The sequence below is a fragment of the Poecilia formosa genome, unplaced genomic scaffold, assembly GCF_000485575.1.
Source record: "Poecilia formosa unplaced genomic scaffold, Poecilia_formosa-5.1.2 Scaffold15, whole genome shotgun sequence".
Classification (NCBI taxonomy): domain Eukaryota; kingdom Metazoa; phylum Chordata; class Actinopteri; order Cyprinodontiformes; family Poeciliidae; genus Poecilia; species Poecilia formosa.
In genome coordinates this window covers 2,565,042-2,582,933 of record NW_006799954.1, presented here as the reverse complement: position 1 = coordinate 2,582,933, position 17,892 = coordinate 2,565,042, and the positions used below count along the sequence as shown (strand labels likewise).

Here is a 17,892-nt window from a genome sequence, read left to right as displayed (position 1 = left end):
GATGTACACAAGTGTACCCAGTTTCATATTTCTAGGTTAAAGCATGGCTTGGGGTTGATCATTTAAAATATTCTAGGGAGCGCTGTAGAGAAATTAGGCCACGCCCATCAACGACTGTTATGGATTCCTGTTCGGGGATGGATAAGGATGCATCTTAGTGAGTTTGGTGCAGCTCGGCTCAAAATTGTGGAATCTAGAGCCAAACGTATAGCAACGGCATTACAGGTCACTTCGCCATGCCGCTATGGCCACCTCCTCCATCAAAAACAAATGGGGTTGGAGTCCACATTACACCAAAATGTTTTCTGTCTGTGGACACAGTTTCATCTTGATTAGGTCAAAGGGGTCAGAAGTGGACCGTTCAGAGTAAAACATGACACTTCCTTTTCTCAGGGGGCGTGGCCTAACCATTGGGTATTGTAGGGCACCCGATGATGATCAATCCCTGAAAGTTTGGTGCCTCTCTGACTTTTTGTGTAGGAGATATAACAGTTTTGTGTTTCATGGCAAGTAGCAGCATGCACGAAAACTCACCGTTTTGATAACTTTTAATCGGCCATGCCTTATGAACCAACTGACCAAGTTTGAAGCCGATGTATTAAAGTCCTTAGGAGGAGTTTGATCAAATGCGAAGGCTGTTAACGGCCAAAATGGGGTCAAAATCGCAACTTCAGTCCAAAATGGCCGACTTCCTGTCATGCTTGCACTATGACAATAATTGTAAATTCTGAGCGTCTTGGGGAGCTCTACAAGTGTACCGAATTTCATGTCTCTACGATGAAGTAAATTATTAGGAAAGGGTCTTTTGAAAGTTGCTAGGTGGCGCCGTTGAGCCATTTCTTTAGCAATTTTTGCAACGACCTTAAAAACGTAATTTTCACGCAGACTTGACGCGTCCGCCAAGTTTGTTGAGTTTTTGAACATGTTAAAGCCCCCAAAAAGCCAATTTATTTTACGAAAGCATAATAATAATTTACAGCACAATTTCAATAGGCCTTCGCAGCGCTTAGCTGCTTGGGCCTAATTATAAATGTAAAGTATTATAACAAACATCATTAAGGAAAGTTAACTACTTTCCTTCAGTCTCTCGTACACATTAATTTTTCACATTTTATTCGTACCTTAATTTAAGGCATGATAGAAAACAGTGACTGCAATTTAAGATTTACTTTTCCTGCAACAAACACTCAAGGGGGTTTGGTATGAAAGGATTAATATATAGATAAGTCCCTTATTTCCACTGTTATGTTCAGTGGAGATTCTGTGATGCTGTGAGCTTGTTTATCTTCCCTAGAGAATCTTTTCAGAGTACATGGTATTGCCAACTCTTGGGATTATTAAATGGAAATGTTGTGGTCTCTGTCAGAAATCTAAAAAATGGGATCAACGGATCTCTCGGCAGGCTAACAACCCAAACCATATAATTAAATCAACAGATGTTTTCATCACACACAATATAAACCTGCTTCAAGGACCACCTTAGGCCTGAATACTACAGAAAACCTGTGGAGGAAGCTGTAGGAGAATTGAGCAAAGAGGAATGGTAATCCAAAAATCTATATCCTCCAATCCTGTAAAACATTTTAGGAAAAGTGCTGTACTCATGATAAAGGCAGGTTTTAAATGTTTAAACATTTTCACTAGGGGTGCCATTAAATAGTACTGTAGTAAAAGGTCTGCATGAATTTTTGTCATTTGAAACTTTTACTTCTGTTTGACCCATCATCTAGCATCATGTTCAAAGATGCTAGAGCTTTCAGAACATAGTGGTAAAAAGTAGCATTGGCTCCTTTTCATTTTATTTTAACATGCATTTGCTATGGAAACATATGGACATTACATATATTACCTTTTACTGAAATAATTCATAATTTGTGTCTTCCTTTTGTTGAGCCAATTATATGTGAGTGACAGGCTCTAGTGAGCATGAGCCTCAGGCTGTTTTCTGATTTACATTAGGTTCACAATTTCATTCAGAACAAAGAAAAAAGCAATCATTTGCTGATAATGAGGAGAAAATACATAGTAGCAGGCACTCAAAAGATACTATTCAAAAAAAATGTGAAGACTGCAAAGACAGTAGAGTTTGGGCAACAAAGATGTTTTCCAGAAAGGCAAAGTAAAACCAGAACCCTCCCATACAGATGGTGGTTGGAAATAATAAAAAAGCAGGTTTGTTTGGGGCAGCTATGGCTCAGGAGAGGTGCAGTCATCTGTCAATGGGAAGGTTGACAGTTTGATTCCAGCTCGCTGCTTCGCATGTAAAACTATCCTTGGGCAAAACTGTGAACCCCACCTTTCTTCATTTCTATTGGTCAGACTGTGCGGTCTGTATATGACAAGATTTCAAATATTATTAATCAAAATTTAGAATTGTTTTACTGAGTAATTGCCAATTTAGAAAAGGTTTAAATTAATTAAGTTGTCTTAACAGTGTGTCTAACACTAAATGTGCTTTAGTTAGGAGGGCAATGATTTATTTAGAAAATGAGATTATACACAATGGAGATGGTGACTCGAGTATCAGAATCTGAGTCACACTTAAAAATAAAAATAAACCCCTTCAAATTCAATTCATAGTAGTGCCCTAAACATTTAAGATGCGTTGTAAAATTTTACATTGCATTAAATGTCCATGGTTGTAGAAAAAAGGAAGCATACAAGAACATATTAATATTAAGTATAAGTTTTATTTTTGTTTAAACACGTGAGATTGCTTTAGTATTTGGTGACTTCTGAAAAATGAAGGGATCTTCTCAAAATGTTACTTTTCTATACCATAAATCCTGTACAATAATGCAGCACATGAGTGTCAGTAAATGTCAGCAGAAATCTCAAAGGAGGGTGAGGAGGGACTGTATTATGTAAAATGAACCTTTTTGAACATTGTCATGTTATGTTATTACATCATCAAAAAAATACAAACATGCATGAAATCATTATTTTATGCATGTTTGAAGAATCCTTAAATATCCCCTGGCAGCTATTCGAGGATGTTTGTTCTCGCAAAGAGCTACCTATTTCCACAAATGGAAATGGGTGGAAATGGTCTTCCACCCATTTCTTCAGCCGAGCTTCTGCCTCACATAGCACCCCTCCAACACTCCCTCACTCAACTCCTTCAGACTAGAGGCAGCAGTAAATAGAAGTAGAACTGTGCGCCTGCTGAGCTTATCATGCAAACTGCTTCCCAGTCTAACAATCTTAAGAACGGTTGTAAACGGCTTAATGGATGAGCATTGTTGTGACGATGTTGTAAAGGCAGACTGTCAGAAAGAGCAGAAGCTTCTTAACCCTCCCGCGCTCAGTAGGAGCGTAGCAGATTTCACGGTCAGACAGCAGGGAAGCTGAGCAAGTGTGACCCCCACCATTAACTCACACAGGATAAAAAGCTTGTGTGGTCGCTGGACTCCATCTCTTAAGCCCATAGGAGATGTTACAGCATTTTTATAACAACTGAAAGTAACAACATAGTTACTTAATTGAAAATTTCACAATGTGTCTGGAAAATAAATAATACAACTTTTTAAAGAATTTAGATGAAAAAAAAGCCACTAAAGAAAACATTAATTAAAAATAAAAACCAGTAAAAATATGTTTTCTCTAGAGTCAAAACACAATGTAAAATATATATAAAAAAAACAGTCACTCAAATGCATATTTGTTCAAAACTGTTGAAGATATTGTGCCATGGGATATTGGAGTCACATATACAACTGTGAAATGGTAAACCAAATCAAAAACGGCATCAAAGTACTTTTGTTTAATCATATGTTGATGTAATATGCAATGACAATTATAAATAGTTCTCAAAGCCAGTCTCATAAAGCAAACATGAAAACATACATTATAAGAAATTCAAAAACATCTGTAGGCAGGGCACATAAGATACAGACATCGATTACAACGTTAATGCTATGAAAAGAACAAAGTAAACCATGAATCACCAGAAATAACTTTATATGAGTTCTGCAAATTATGTGTTGAACTAAATCACAGCTTGAAGAGTTAACATGTACACAACATATTGCCTATATTAGATGCAAAATATATTACCAAAAAGTTGTTTTAAAATGTCTAAAATCAATTTAGTAAAAATACTACTACATCAAATCTCGTTATCAGCTGTTTTTTTTTAAATAATAAAGTTTCTTATTTTGATTAGAGTAAAAGAAAAAAAAAATTAATTAAATCTGAAATTATGAAAACATTGAAAGAAGTCCTTGAGAGTTAAAAACATTTTCACAGTAAGGAAGATCTGTTCTTTATCATGCAACTTACGACTAGCATATGCTGCAACAAAGCTTTTAAATTATTTTCATTACCTACACTGTGATTTTCAGTTTTGAATGTCAAATATAATCTATTTAAAAGTACTAATGCTGTTCATTTTTAGCTGTTGTGATTTTTCAGCACTAAAAAGATGGAGTTTAAAAAATCCGATGGCATGTCAAAGTTGGTCAAGCCCTTGCTAGTGCATCAGCAGCAAATTGCATGTTTTGCCAGTCAACCAACATTTAAGGATCGCTCCACTGTAATATGTCAGATGTGTTTTTTGGTGCAGACATGTCTGATGGATCTGTGGCAGCTTGTAGGCTGCCACTCTCATTCATTCTGGGTTGTTGAGGCCAAATGTGGCTTGTAAGAAACTAGCAGATGAATCAAACATCATACATTAATGATCATAAATCAATCATGCATGACAGTTTCTACGAAAGTGACTGAGTATGTCCGGATAAAATAAGGTTACAAAAACGTATTCATAAATCTATTACCAACTTTGACAGAGTGAATGCATAAAAGTACACGAGTTGTAGATGGGAAACATCTGAGAGCAAACTTTTCCATACCAAATATTTTAGGGAAAGATCTTTTCGTTTTTAAAAGAAAAAGTATCTTAACAGTTGCTGTTTTCAGTTTCACATTTTGCTTCTGATTTTAAAATCATGTCATTGTATATTATTAGCTGTCATAAAATTAGAATAAAACACTACTAAATATGAAAACATTTAAAGCAACGTATGTTGTAAAACAGAAGCATTTAGACTCAGCCTGATTATCAGCACTGAGTACAAAATAAGTTTTTGAAATGAACGATCACATCTGTTTGGGGTCACTTCTAAATTCACACGGTAACTTTAACACCACAAGGTCCTATGACAGTTTCTACCTCTAAGTCTTGTTGTTCATACAATTATAAATCAGCACTTAAAAGTTGAACAGGTCATGCTCCCCATTGATTTAAACTTGGCACATCAGCAGAAATACTTGTTTACCTGGGGTTTGATTATAGCTTGAGTCATCAGACTGCATCCTCTCTGTCAAAGTGTCAAATTATAAGCATATCAAGGGAGAACCTCATGAGAAGCCATATCAACTAAACCCCACATGTGAAATGATTTGGAAGAGTGCACAGTTCTATTGAACAAGATTGACTGGAAGCCTTTTTTTTTTGCCCCTACAGAAAGATTATATGGAGCTTTTTCACCTGGGCCCTGTGCCTATGACTTTCCATTATCTTCTGCAGCAAGATCAAAGGTGATCTTTGATGGGATGGACAATTCATTCCAGTCTGACAGGTGGGATACAGACAGGGATGCTCATCACTCAAGCTTCCATCAAACTGTCAAAGACGTTTCTTGATCAATCACATGGAGAGGAGCAGGAAACCGCTCTCTTGACAATCCAGAAGGTAAACAATGATTTGAGAATACCACCTTTTGTGAAGCCTTTATGGGGTCTTTAAAAGCATATTCATAAATTATATTTAGGCTCTTACTCTTATTATTTTTGGTAAATAAATATGTCAGGATGTGGATTTTTTTTATTGAGATCAATGCGGTTTACTGAACACTTTTGCTCAGCTATGTCTATAATATTTCAGGGGTTTGAATTGTTGACAATGAATGTGAATGCAGCCATCAGAAGAATTTCATTCGTTTAAAAAAAAACTACATTGATTAGAATAATGTTTGACATTTGTCACATCTTTATATTTCTCTTTGACTTTATGTCAGAATATCTAACAGAAATAATCCTTCCATGCTCGCTTGTTGCTTTTAATTAAATTTGGGACAATTTAAACTCAGTGAAAGGTACATCTATTTTTAACTAGGCGTTCCATGCCTCTGTTTGCTTTTTTTATTCCACTCAACAAAAGAAAAATATTTATACGTTTTAGATATATGAGCAAACTAGTTTTAATATCAGACAACGGTAAGCTCCATAATGCGATATTAAAATTAATTACATTTTTTTTTGAGCAGATTAGAGAGGATCAAGTCCCTTCTGGGTGCCAACCACTCATTAGGAAAATCTTAGGTTTGAGTTTGAAAATGAGATAAGAGCTGAGCTTTGTATCACCTGCCACTTTCCCTCTTAACTTGTCCCCTCTTGGTCCTGATTGCAATTAACAAAATGGAGGTACAAAGCATTTTTGGAGAAGTTTGCATTGTTTTGCGTATATTTTTCACATTCCTGCAACTATTTGAGTCTCAAAATGGACTTTGCAGTCTTGCCATGTTGTCAAATGAATGTCAGTTAGCTAGAAAGCAAGACTTTGGGAACTTGATCAATGACTTTGCAAGCAAGAAGGCTCAGCACTGAGCTCATGGCGAGTCAGACTGAGTAAGGGCCCGATAGTTGTCAAAATGAGGGAAAAGTTTGGGTTTCCAGAATTTGTCTCGTTCAAGAATCTTCTGTTTCTAGTACTGAGTTGAATGTTAATATATTAGAATTTAATTTTTATTGTGAAATTCTACATGCTATGTATGTATATTTAAGAGTCTTTGTTTTTGATTTTTTTTGTTCTCGCCATCAAGAGACTGTTTTTACATTTGCTTTTAATCTGGCTTCATATTGGTGAATTGCATACTGTATGCAGACTGTTGCATGTATAAGTAAATGTTGTGCTTGTACCAATATTGGAGCAAAGGAAGCAAGATAGTTGCAGGCCTTTAAAGGAGACCTATTATGCAAAATTAACGTTTTGCACATTTTATACTTCTAATTGGGTTTCTACTACTAAATCCAGCTCTTAAAAAAAACACCCAGCCGATAAAACCTCTTGAATATTGAGTCACAAGCAAAAGGGATCTTGCCGTTACCTAGCAACTCCAGCCAAGCCCAGGTACTCGCCAAGCCACCAAAGTGGAGCTCCAGCATGTTTGGTCAGCTGGTTTTTCTGTTGTTTGCAGGAGCTGTGCTGAGGGGGCCCAATTAGATTTTTTTATTTATTTTTTTGTCATGGACCTTAAAATTTCTGGCAGTACCCCAAACTGCATATTTCAGTTATGTCAGTGGTCATCATCGAACAGTTATTTAATATGGTAACCAGTGGGTTGTCGGTTCAAGTCCCTGCCTCGTCTTTCTCTGTCGTTGTGTCCGGTCAGATAGCACTTTGGGGTCCTCTGGAATAGATTAAGCGCTATAAGTACAGCCATTTTACCATTTTAATGGCTAAAATAGAAAATAAGTTTCTTGAGTGTCCTAATCAAAACCTGACTAAAATCTGATTGAAATGTTGTGGGATAAGATTAAAGAGGCACCTCAAACTTGAGAATTATCTAATGTGGTTGAATGAAAACAATTCTGCTAGGCAAAGTGGGTGGGAATGTCCTACACAGTGAATTAAAAACCACTACTAGAAATCAATGAAGGCAGCTGGTGGCACAAACAGTTATCAAAGAGCAACTACTTATTTACATAACAGTGTATGAAATTATCATTGTTTAACGCGGGTTATATTTATCTTTTGTATTAAAATTTTATTGCTCAGAAATATGCAAAAAAAGCAAAAACAGAAGAAATCTGTACAGGGTTACTGCTTTTCCATGATACTGTAGAGCTCTGCATGCAGTATATGAGACAATATAGCAAAAAATATTATTTATGCTAATTAGACATTGAGATGAAAGATCCACAAACAAAGTGCTATAAAGGAATTATTAATGACAAAAGATATTTTTTTACTTGGGGTGAAAATGAATATAAAGCAGTCATTCAAGACAGAATTTCATTTCTTGATAATGCAGCTGCTGAAATATTATGCATGTGCATGTTCATATTCATGATGTATAGCAGGACGCGTATGAATGTGCAGACCAACTCATTAATCTCAAAACAGTGTCACAGTCCTTGACCGCTCACACATCCATCGGTATCTGGTGAAGACAAGGAGCTATTCCCAGCATAAAACTAATAAGGAAAAACCTAATCAAGTTTCAAATCAAAGAGGTTGTACTTTCAAATATTTGACGCTCGGTGTTGTAGAAAATTTATGTTTTTAATCAAAGCGTCAATGTATCCAGTAAACAAGAAACTCGATTGCTTTTTATGCCTTTAAATGGATGTATAACTATGTGTGGGATCCATTTTACAAAACTGAATACTTTAGCGTAATATTCTTTATACAAGTCGGAAGAGATTTTTATACACTTATGACTGCCAAGTTAAAGAAATAATATAAATTTTCACTTTAACCCTTTATGCAAAACACTTACTTATATTTAAGTTCCTGAGCCCTACTTCATTTTAGCCAACAATGAAAAAGAGCCACAAACTTTTTTGCCGATAAGTTTGAATAGAAGAAAAACAGGGGAAAAAAAACAAACTAACTAAATTATTTTTACTTTTCAATTGAATTTCTTGTGTTGACAGAGGAAATTGAAGGTGAAAAATTACACAACGGCTCAACTACCAGACATATGCAACTTGTTAAAATAAGCATTCAAAACGTATAAATCAAATTGGATTATGCAGTTCATTATTGGTTGTAAAATAAAATGTTACCAAACCACCACATATTTGCGTAGCATATGTTATGCTTTGAATATCTGGTCAAAGATGATGACACCAATGTTATTTATTTCAGTGGTGTAAGCCCAGTTAATGCTATGCAGAATAAGTGACTGGCTGAACACTTCAAGCAGAGAGCGGATTAAATCAAATGCTGATTCTTCAAAAATGCCAAACAATGACAAAAAAGTAATTTCAACATCTGTCTGAATGATGTGGACAGAATGTGACAAAAATGTAGGGTTTTGCTGCGGTTTATGAACAAAAAGAGAGACAATGCCTAGATTTTCAGGCGTTTTGGATGAAAAAAAAATCTGAAAGATTGTAAAATTGACCATAATAGGAATTTTACATACAGCCAGAGTGTAACACACTATTCTTTTTTATGATAGTGAATTTGTCAGAATGAACATAAAATCAAAATTGACGATTTTATTCAGAGAATTTTTCTGTAATAGTGTAAAGCGTTGGCACATTTCAGTGACCCAGTGGCTGAAATTCATTGTGCCTGTACTTTCACCATAAGTATATTATGTACATATAGTCCTAACTTTCTGAAGAGCTGCATAATGAATACAAAATCTATACTACAGAGCAATAACAAAAGTCTCTTCACTGCCAGGGATGCTGACGTGAACAAAGTGGGTTGTGCTGCACTTGAAAACACACAAGATATCTCTACAGGAAAGCTCCCCTTATTATCATAGAGTCCCATAATAAAGCCTTTAAAGTAAGACAGAGTATATTTAATTTTCTCCACAAACCCCAGAAATGTCAAACCTACACCAATTATATCTACAGTAAGCACAAAATAAACACCTGAATAGATTTATTTAACAAATCTGCGTGTTTCAATAATGAAATACTTACAGCCTTCACAATGTGACAAAATTTAATATGGCACTGTATGGATATCTTAGGAACAGTTTGCATGTGTTTGCTCATGAATACATTGTCATGGCAGCAAACAATAAACAGCAGACAATGCTTCATTGCAGTGGGGTGGAATGAAAAATCTCACCTCCTGTGCATTAAATCTCATATTGTAGCAGGGGTGATGCTTTCTAAAAATAGTTCACTAATCCCACCTTGCGGAGCCCTTTAGCTGTAATTGCTTGTAGCAGCAAAATTTTGCTGCAATAACAGCTTGCTATTGTGGTGAGGTGAATAAGAAAATTGTCCAAATAAAAAAAATTGTCTTCTTGGCTGTGAAAATGATAAAAACCACACACAGAAAGATGGACTTGGATAAATGTTTTTTTTTAATTACAGAAGCTCTACAGGAGCAAATCCAAATTTTGTTCTCGAGGTGTTAATCTAAGACACAACACATTGTGATACTGGTATGCTTGAACATTTTCCTTTGTGCACAAGTAACATTACATCATCTTTGACACCTTTTTAGTTGACATCACCTTTAACCAAATGTGAAACGCTTAGTAATTTGAAATGGTTAATGAACGATGAGGTTCTTCACGGTTTGGGGAGACTAAAGCTTTTTACAGGGTAGGAACATGGGTTATTAAAACGCAAAAGGAAGGAGTTGCTGCAGAAGAACACCGTGATCCAGCACATTTAACAAGCTGAACAACCATAATAATTATTTTTGATTCATCTGTGCAATTTGTTAACTCTCTTAAGATTTCAATCTGGAATAAGAAATGGACAGGTGGTTGTATCAAAACTGAAGGAAATGCTAATGTGTATACAAATTTGACATATGGATCTTTCAAACTGTGGCAAATTGGCACGTCTGAGCTTAAAAAAGATTATTCTCTGACTGTGAAAAGATATTTTAGGCACTGAAACTAACTGGATAAAAAATAAGGTATTTTGTTGTATTATTCATTTTCATTTGCTAGCTCCTGTATACATCTTGATGTGTAATATCAGCTGCGTATATGATCTTTTACTGCATTAATTTAAAAGATTTTGCATAGTTACAACAGAAATGTTTTTTTTTATGTAACTCGTGGCATTATGTCAAACTTTTTTGCCCTTCCATCGATCATATCAGGCAAGGATCATATCAGCCAACTCCCTCTCTCATACTGCCAGACAGATATTCAAAGAGGACCAGAGAAAGCAAATGAATTGGATATTAGATTTATTAGACCCTGGCACGGGTCCGTTCTGGGCACTCAGAAGATACAGAACGAACACACTCCGTTTGATTTTATGTTCATCGCGGACAGAAGTACATCATCATCTGTGTTTTTATTTTTTAGGGAAATTTTACAACCTTGCATATGTCGGTGCTTCTATTCTGAATAAAGCCTGGGGCATATAATTGCACGATCGTAATAACTCATTTTTTACCAATGCAAACGATACGTTCGAGATTATTTTTGCAATTCAACATTTCAGTCTGATTAAGGAATGGAACTTGCCATTCCTACATATTTAAATTGACATAGTTTAATTTTCCAATCTGAATAATTATTATTTTAACCACAAGGGACAAGATGTACATTATTCTGGTATAAAAGAACATTAGACTCATAAACGTATTAAGAACCATAAGCAGCAAACAGGAAACACTGTAGTTTAATAACAGTTCTGTTTTTCTCCTTGATGACTCATAAATTCACAGGTCTAAATCCATAACAGCAAAAAATCAATAATCTTTGTTCATTTTTTGAGGAGCAGTTCATATGTCCCCTCCATGAACTTTTCTTCTTGATTTCACAAATTTGGATCACACTGAACTTTGCCACCCACAAATAATGTCCTGAAAGCTGAATACACAACCCAGCTGTATACTAAAACATCCTGTGACTTGCAGGTTCAAGATCTTAAAGAATCTTGGAAAGCCCATATAAAATACACAAGTCTCACTATTACATATTTAATTTGTTGTTGAAACAACAAAGTAACAAGCACAGCAATAATGCATGTCTGTTGCTACTAACATATTCAGAGATGGCGTCAGTAGATTTCTTGTTACAGAATTTGACACTAATTCTATTATTCAGCTCTTTATTTTTCATAGCAAATTTTGGTTTTCATTTGGTCCATTTTTGAACTTCTAACAGTCACTCTGCTCTGTTGGTAAGCATCATTACAGCCTCAAAACAAGTAACCCTTGGTCAGCATCACTCCAACAATAAAACTAGCATTTGCTGTGCACAGCAGAGTGGTAGCATCCCAAGAGAGGTTGGACTGTTGGTTTGATTTTTAAAAAATGTGGTTCAAAGCAAGAACAACAGATTTTTTTGGTCTTGGTAAAAAAATCAGTCACATTTTTTCCACAAGTAGATTTTTCCTTTTAATTGAAAATACATTTCCCAAACTGTTGTTATGAAGCTGTTGTGGAAAGTAGGACACATTCAAGCATGAGCTAATAGATGCTTAGATATGTCATATCTTATAAGTGTCTTGACAGATCTGAAACCTAAGAAAGGCTAACTATGTTTCTATTTTTGCACACCAAGTTTATTGTCTTAAAAGTGGCAATAAAGACTAAAGTGACTTGTAATCAAATACAAGGCAGGCTGATGTCAGCATCTAAAAAAAGATTACGGTTCTCAGCACTCCCAGATTGCTGGAGCGCTTCCACTAATTGATTTAATGTAGATTGATGCATTACTTGTCACTTAGTTGTTTCAGATTAGATCAATTCTAGAATGAATGCTTTGTGTTAAAAGGTGGGCTTTATTTTATGTAACATCTTCTGCTGCTTAAATCTACTTCACCTGCTCAGCAACCAAAGGGGAATCTGATGAGTTCTGTGATTGATTTGAACATCTGCTTTGAGAAGATGCTTTATTAAAGTCCAAGCATAATTTGTTTGCAGATTAACATTTATGAAGGCTTTAGTAAGTGTTAAATGTTTCTACATTTAATCTCTCTTTGCTTTGATTGTTAATGTTTGGAATTGAAATGAAAACACTACCTTGACGATGCTGTTGATAGGCAGAACCAGACTTTATTGTTCATATAAGGCAGACAGAAATAGTATATGGGTTTGGTTGACCACTTATTTTATTGCCAATTAATATTAGAGAAGCAAATAAGTAAATGTACTTTAAAAAGACTTCAATGCTTGTTTATTTTAACTTGTGTGTGAAATTGTGAAGTATTTTGAGTGTGGATGTTTAAAAGTTGCTTTATAAACAAAAGTTTACTTCCCTGCTTACTCAATGAACTTCATCAGATAGAGATGTTGTGCTAGTGCATGCAGTCCATAATGAAACATTGAGAAGAAAAACTGTAAACTTTGACCTGTAATCCTTTGGTATGATGTGACTCACAGAACTAGTTGTTTCTCAGGACCATAACTCAACACCATAGCATTGTATCTTTGCCTGGACTTATAATAAAATATTTCTTCTTCCAGTGGGAAACAGCCAACTTCAAAACCAGCATTGTTGGCTCATGAACCAAGCAACTAGCCATGAGACTCTGTGTTTCCTGCTGACTATAAGGCTGCAGCTTTTATCTCATTTAGGGCTTGGATATTCAGTGTTATTACCATGTTTATTACTCCCTTTCCGGCAAGAAAAACACTATGCATCATTCATCAGAAAGATTGCTTGAAGTCTAAATTGAAGTAGATAAATCAACAGCTACCATGAGAAAAAAGAAATTACGTTCTAGTCGGTCTTTGCCACAGTGCGATGGCACAGAAAAAGCAACTGGAGGCTGAAGACTGCATGTATTTGTAACTATTCTAACAGTTGTAATGAATACATAACTAAAACTTGATGTATTATGCATGAAGCAATTTCTGAAGCAGGACTGAAACGGTGTTAAAATAGGGAGGAATGGTTTTAGTTTTTAATATTTCTGTGGTAGAATACAAATCAACAGACAGACGTTAAGAGGCAAGCAATTGATCATCTGTGCCTGCTGGAGTCATAAATGAACTTGCCAGAATTGTAGATCACTTATCACAATAGAAAAAAAATAAAGCACTTGGCACACTTTTTATGAGCGTTCTGTTAATTGAGATAAATGAATTAGAGCGTTAACTGAAATGGATAATTATTCAGCCTTTATCTGCTAATAAAAATAGTAATTGTACCAATTATTTTACATGAAAGAAACTTTTTTTTTTTTTTTTTTACTTTGTTGTTCCACTACATAAACGCCTAGATCCAATTTAAATAAAGCACACAGCATACGCAACAATTTCTTGCCAATTTAACAACATTGTGAATAAAGAAGACTGGGATGTTGTCCTGTAGTCATGCCAGAACAAACTCATCAGACCATAACATTACTAGTCCACTTTCTGTAGAGTTAAAATCCAAATATTATCACAGATTTTCTTTTACGGCTTAAGAGGTTAGTTAGGGAATATCAGTGAATAAACATCATTATAAAAACCAAGGAGCACAGCAGGCATGTCTGGGATAGAGCATCAATACCCCAACCTTTAAACATCTCATTAAGCATTGTTAAATCCATTGTCTAAAAAAAAAAGTATGGTACAAATGCTAGCTAATCACGACAAAAAGCAAGAACCAGGACACCAAGTCTGCAATTCTGGACATGGCGGGACCTGAGAAGTAGCCAAGAGCATGGGTTTAGAGGATACAGCAAGCATCTGTAGACAGCTGCTCTAGTCAGAGGACACCATGAACTTTCTGACCTAAATGTTACATGTTGAGGCAAACTGACCCTGAAGCCACCATCTCCTTTAGTACATGGTGGCATAAGTTGCTAACTTCGACAGGGATGCAGCTTGTGATGTTCACAAATACAGGGTTTCCCCCAGAAAACCTGCTAAGCCTGGTGGTTGGGGTGCTTGGGCAATTGACCAGCTTCCACTGGTTTATGTGTTGAAAAATGTCAAGTCACAAAAATTTGGTGGCGTTATAATTTGGAAATAATAGGCCAATTGGCAGCTGTGGGTACAGCGTAATTGGTGTGCTCCCCCGCACGCCCAGTTCAATGCATCAAATGTAAACCTAGCTTAAGCTGTCTTTATTGTCACTGGTGTATATAAAAAGCCTATTTAAAATAAACATTTCCTAAAGACAATCATCTCCAGCAAAGACATGTTCATTTAGTGGCAGCTGACTTGTTCGCTTCTTGTTTGATCACGTCCCTGATTACTGTCTTCTCAACCTCCAATTTTTGACTTGTGTTTATGTGCATATTATGGGATATTTTATGTGTCTTAGCTGGAGTATGTCTCACTTAGAAAAATGGCAAAAAAAGAGAAACTGATGACTCGCAGTGGGATACTCTAGTTTCTTGTTCAATGCAATGACAACGGACATTACTTATGCTTTATCACAGAATCACATTAATACAGAGGTGCTTTTAGCAGGCTGTAAAAACATATATGGAAGTCGCTTCCATCAAACATAAATATGTCTCAGGGGAGTTTTAAAAAAATGTATGCCTTACATTAGGCTTTATTCAGCCTTTCTTGCCATTACCATACTCTTGCTGTGCTTGATGGCTCATTCTGCATAAAACTGCGCTCCAAGATGATACGCCGAAGTCATTCCCCTGTCAAATGAACAGACCACAGTACAACAGCAGTCAGCTCTACGGGAACACAGAAGCCTGCAGCAGTGATTTTAAATCAAATGCTCTGAGAGGGATGAAACAAGCACTGTCATGAACTTTAAGCATTCATTAGAGAGGAAGAAGAAAATGACTTTATATGAACAATGGAGGGTAATTAGAGTTTAAATTTGAAATATGAGGAATATGAATATACCAGTACTGACATTCTCCAAGCTGTAATTTAACTACCACTGATTTTTTTTTACATTTTTTATGACTAATAGACAATTACGTAATGGGTGGCATTTTTATTCAAAAATAGAATGTGCTGAAGTATTTTCAGTAGCTTTAAATGATGTTTTCCAGGAGTTATTAAGGTGAGTCATGACCCTCATGTGTTAACTAAATGTTAGGGCAAATGATAGTCTAACAGTCACATTAAAGTACCAGAGTCCATGGCCTTACTTGTCTTGTGTGTGTGTGTGGAGTTATGTCTCCAGAATTCAGTCTATACTGGGGAAGCATAGCTTTTAATTCAAGCACCTGTTTAATATGTACAAAGTGATTCTCAGAACTGACTTCCCACTATGTGGTGGTGTATTCTAAGAACCTGTTTAGCTTTGGCTATTCTACAAAAACGGGATGCAGTGGAACATGAGAATTTCCAATTCATTCCAATTAAGAATTTGCATTTACTGCAGAAGGTGATGGATGTTTGGGGATTTTTGTATAATTTTCTTATGCAGCAGTTGGTAGAGAGAATTTGCTATACATGGAAAAACCTTGCTTGGTACAAATACCAATAAAATATGACTGTTGGACCCAGTGGCTCTAATTATGAGGATTTAGAGGGAAAAGTTTCACTGTGTTTTCATCAGCTGAGATATTATTGGGTCCTCATTTTAGATTTAACTGCAACACCATCCAGAAATAATTCTAGGCCCTAAATTGATCAAAATGTTTTCAATAATAGTTATGACTGTCAATTAAACACTGAAAATTTGACATGTTAAGACACTGAAAATATAACAAACATATTTCAAAGGCCGTATATCATGTCGAAGAGCCTTTTTATAACCTTCCTTTCTACTGTTTGTCAAAGCACAAAAGTGATTTTAACAGGCAATTTTCTAACACAAGAAGAGCCTTTGAGTCACAGCCTCAAAACCAAATTCATTTTACATATTTGGATGACAATCAGAGCATCTTTAGCCACACAGTCTTGAGGCCTAATCGGTTTGGCAATAGAAAGGAAATTATTTTATTGAAAACACAACCAAACCATACCTTTTCAATGACAATGTAAAATAGCTGTGTGGCTACTTATTAGAGACACTGAAAAGGGATATAACTGCAGAGATGTTGGAACTAATCACATGAAAACTATCTAGACTAGATTGTTGGGTTCCAGAGAAGGAATGTCCAAATCAGAGGAAGGAGAACACAACACAGCTTATACACCAACAGGGAGTCAACAGCCTGACATCTGTGGAGGTTTTGGGTTTTATGAATATAAAAATGTGGCAATTTTTTCATTGCTATTTTTGCTTTTTTAAATCACACAACATTGATCAATTTATATGGAAATGCACTCGGACATTAATGTCAATGTTAATATTTTTGTTCAACTCTTCCACTTCCATTATTCGGTTTTTTGTATTTGCAGGAGACATGGATATTTTTGAGGAACATTTATCTGACACGATGAGGGATAATGTACATTTTTATGATTTTTCACTAAATTGTCTCCCAGATGATCTGTGCTATTCTTTGGAAGATGTGTGCGAATACGATCGTGCCAAAACCACTTGACCGCATGCTGACTGATCGGCTTCGGCTGATGTGGCTTTGACTAGGACTAGGATTGGCCATCTTCTGTGGTGTAGTTTGTTGGGGGAGCAGCTTATCTACAGCTGAGAGGAGGCAGTTCTGTAAACTTATCAGCAAGACCAGTTCTGTGATGGGCTGGCTCCTTGAGCAACTGCAAGAGGTGGGAGACAGAAGAACTAAAATAATGTCATTGTTGGACAATATCTCCCACAATTGGAGAGCTCAACTGCTTCATCCAAAGTTCACAAAGGAGCATTATTTTAGATCCTTTCCCACAGCAGCTGTAAGACTTTCTGACCATCACTGCTCCCAACAAACTCAGCAATTGTTCACATCCCTGTTGATATTTGCTGTCTCATTTGTAAATAGTCGGTTGCTATTTTTCGTTCATACAAATACTCATTGTAAATTTACTCATCCTACTCAGTTGCACATTTCTTTTAGTTTGATATGTGATATTTTTCTGTTGTCATTTATTCTTAGTTTTATTGGGGTTTTTTATATTTTCTAAACAAACATGATTTCATTTACCTCTGACTTGCTGCTGGTGCACCTGAATCTCCCCACTATTTCTTTTCTATTCTAACTTAGGCATTTTATTTTCATTGTACACTTTTGTGTGTTGATATAGCTTTTGGATATCTTTCTTTTATTCTTTTGCACAGCACTTTGGTGTTCTATGGTAAATGTAAGTACCTTATAAATAAAGCTGGATTGTTGTGGAATGAATTAAGTTCTTTAGATACAAAAGACAACAATTAAGTTAAGGCCTCTGAATAAGATACCAAACGGATAGAGACC

At 35.7% G+C, this 17,892-nt stretch overlaps 1 long non-coding RNA gene across 1 annotated transcript in view; it reads left to right on the top strand.

Annotated features, from left to right (window-relative positions):
* The window catches only part of LOC107835613 (uncharacterized), a 30,888-nt gene extending 13,376 nt beyond the window's left edge, over positions 1 to 17,512 (top strand). Inside the window, exon 3 of the long non-coding RNA XR_001661414.1 lies at positions 17,015 to 17,512. This is a non-coding gene — a long non-coding RNA (uncharacterized LOC107835613). The remainder of the gene's footprint in view (positions 1 to 17,014) is intronic.
* The last annotated feature ends 380 nt before the right edge of the window (positions 17,513 to 17,892 follow it).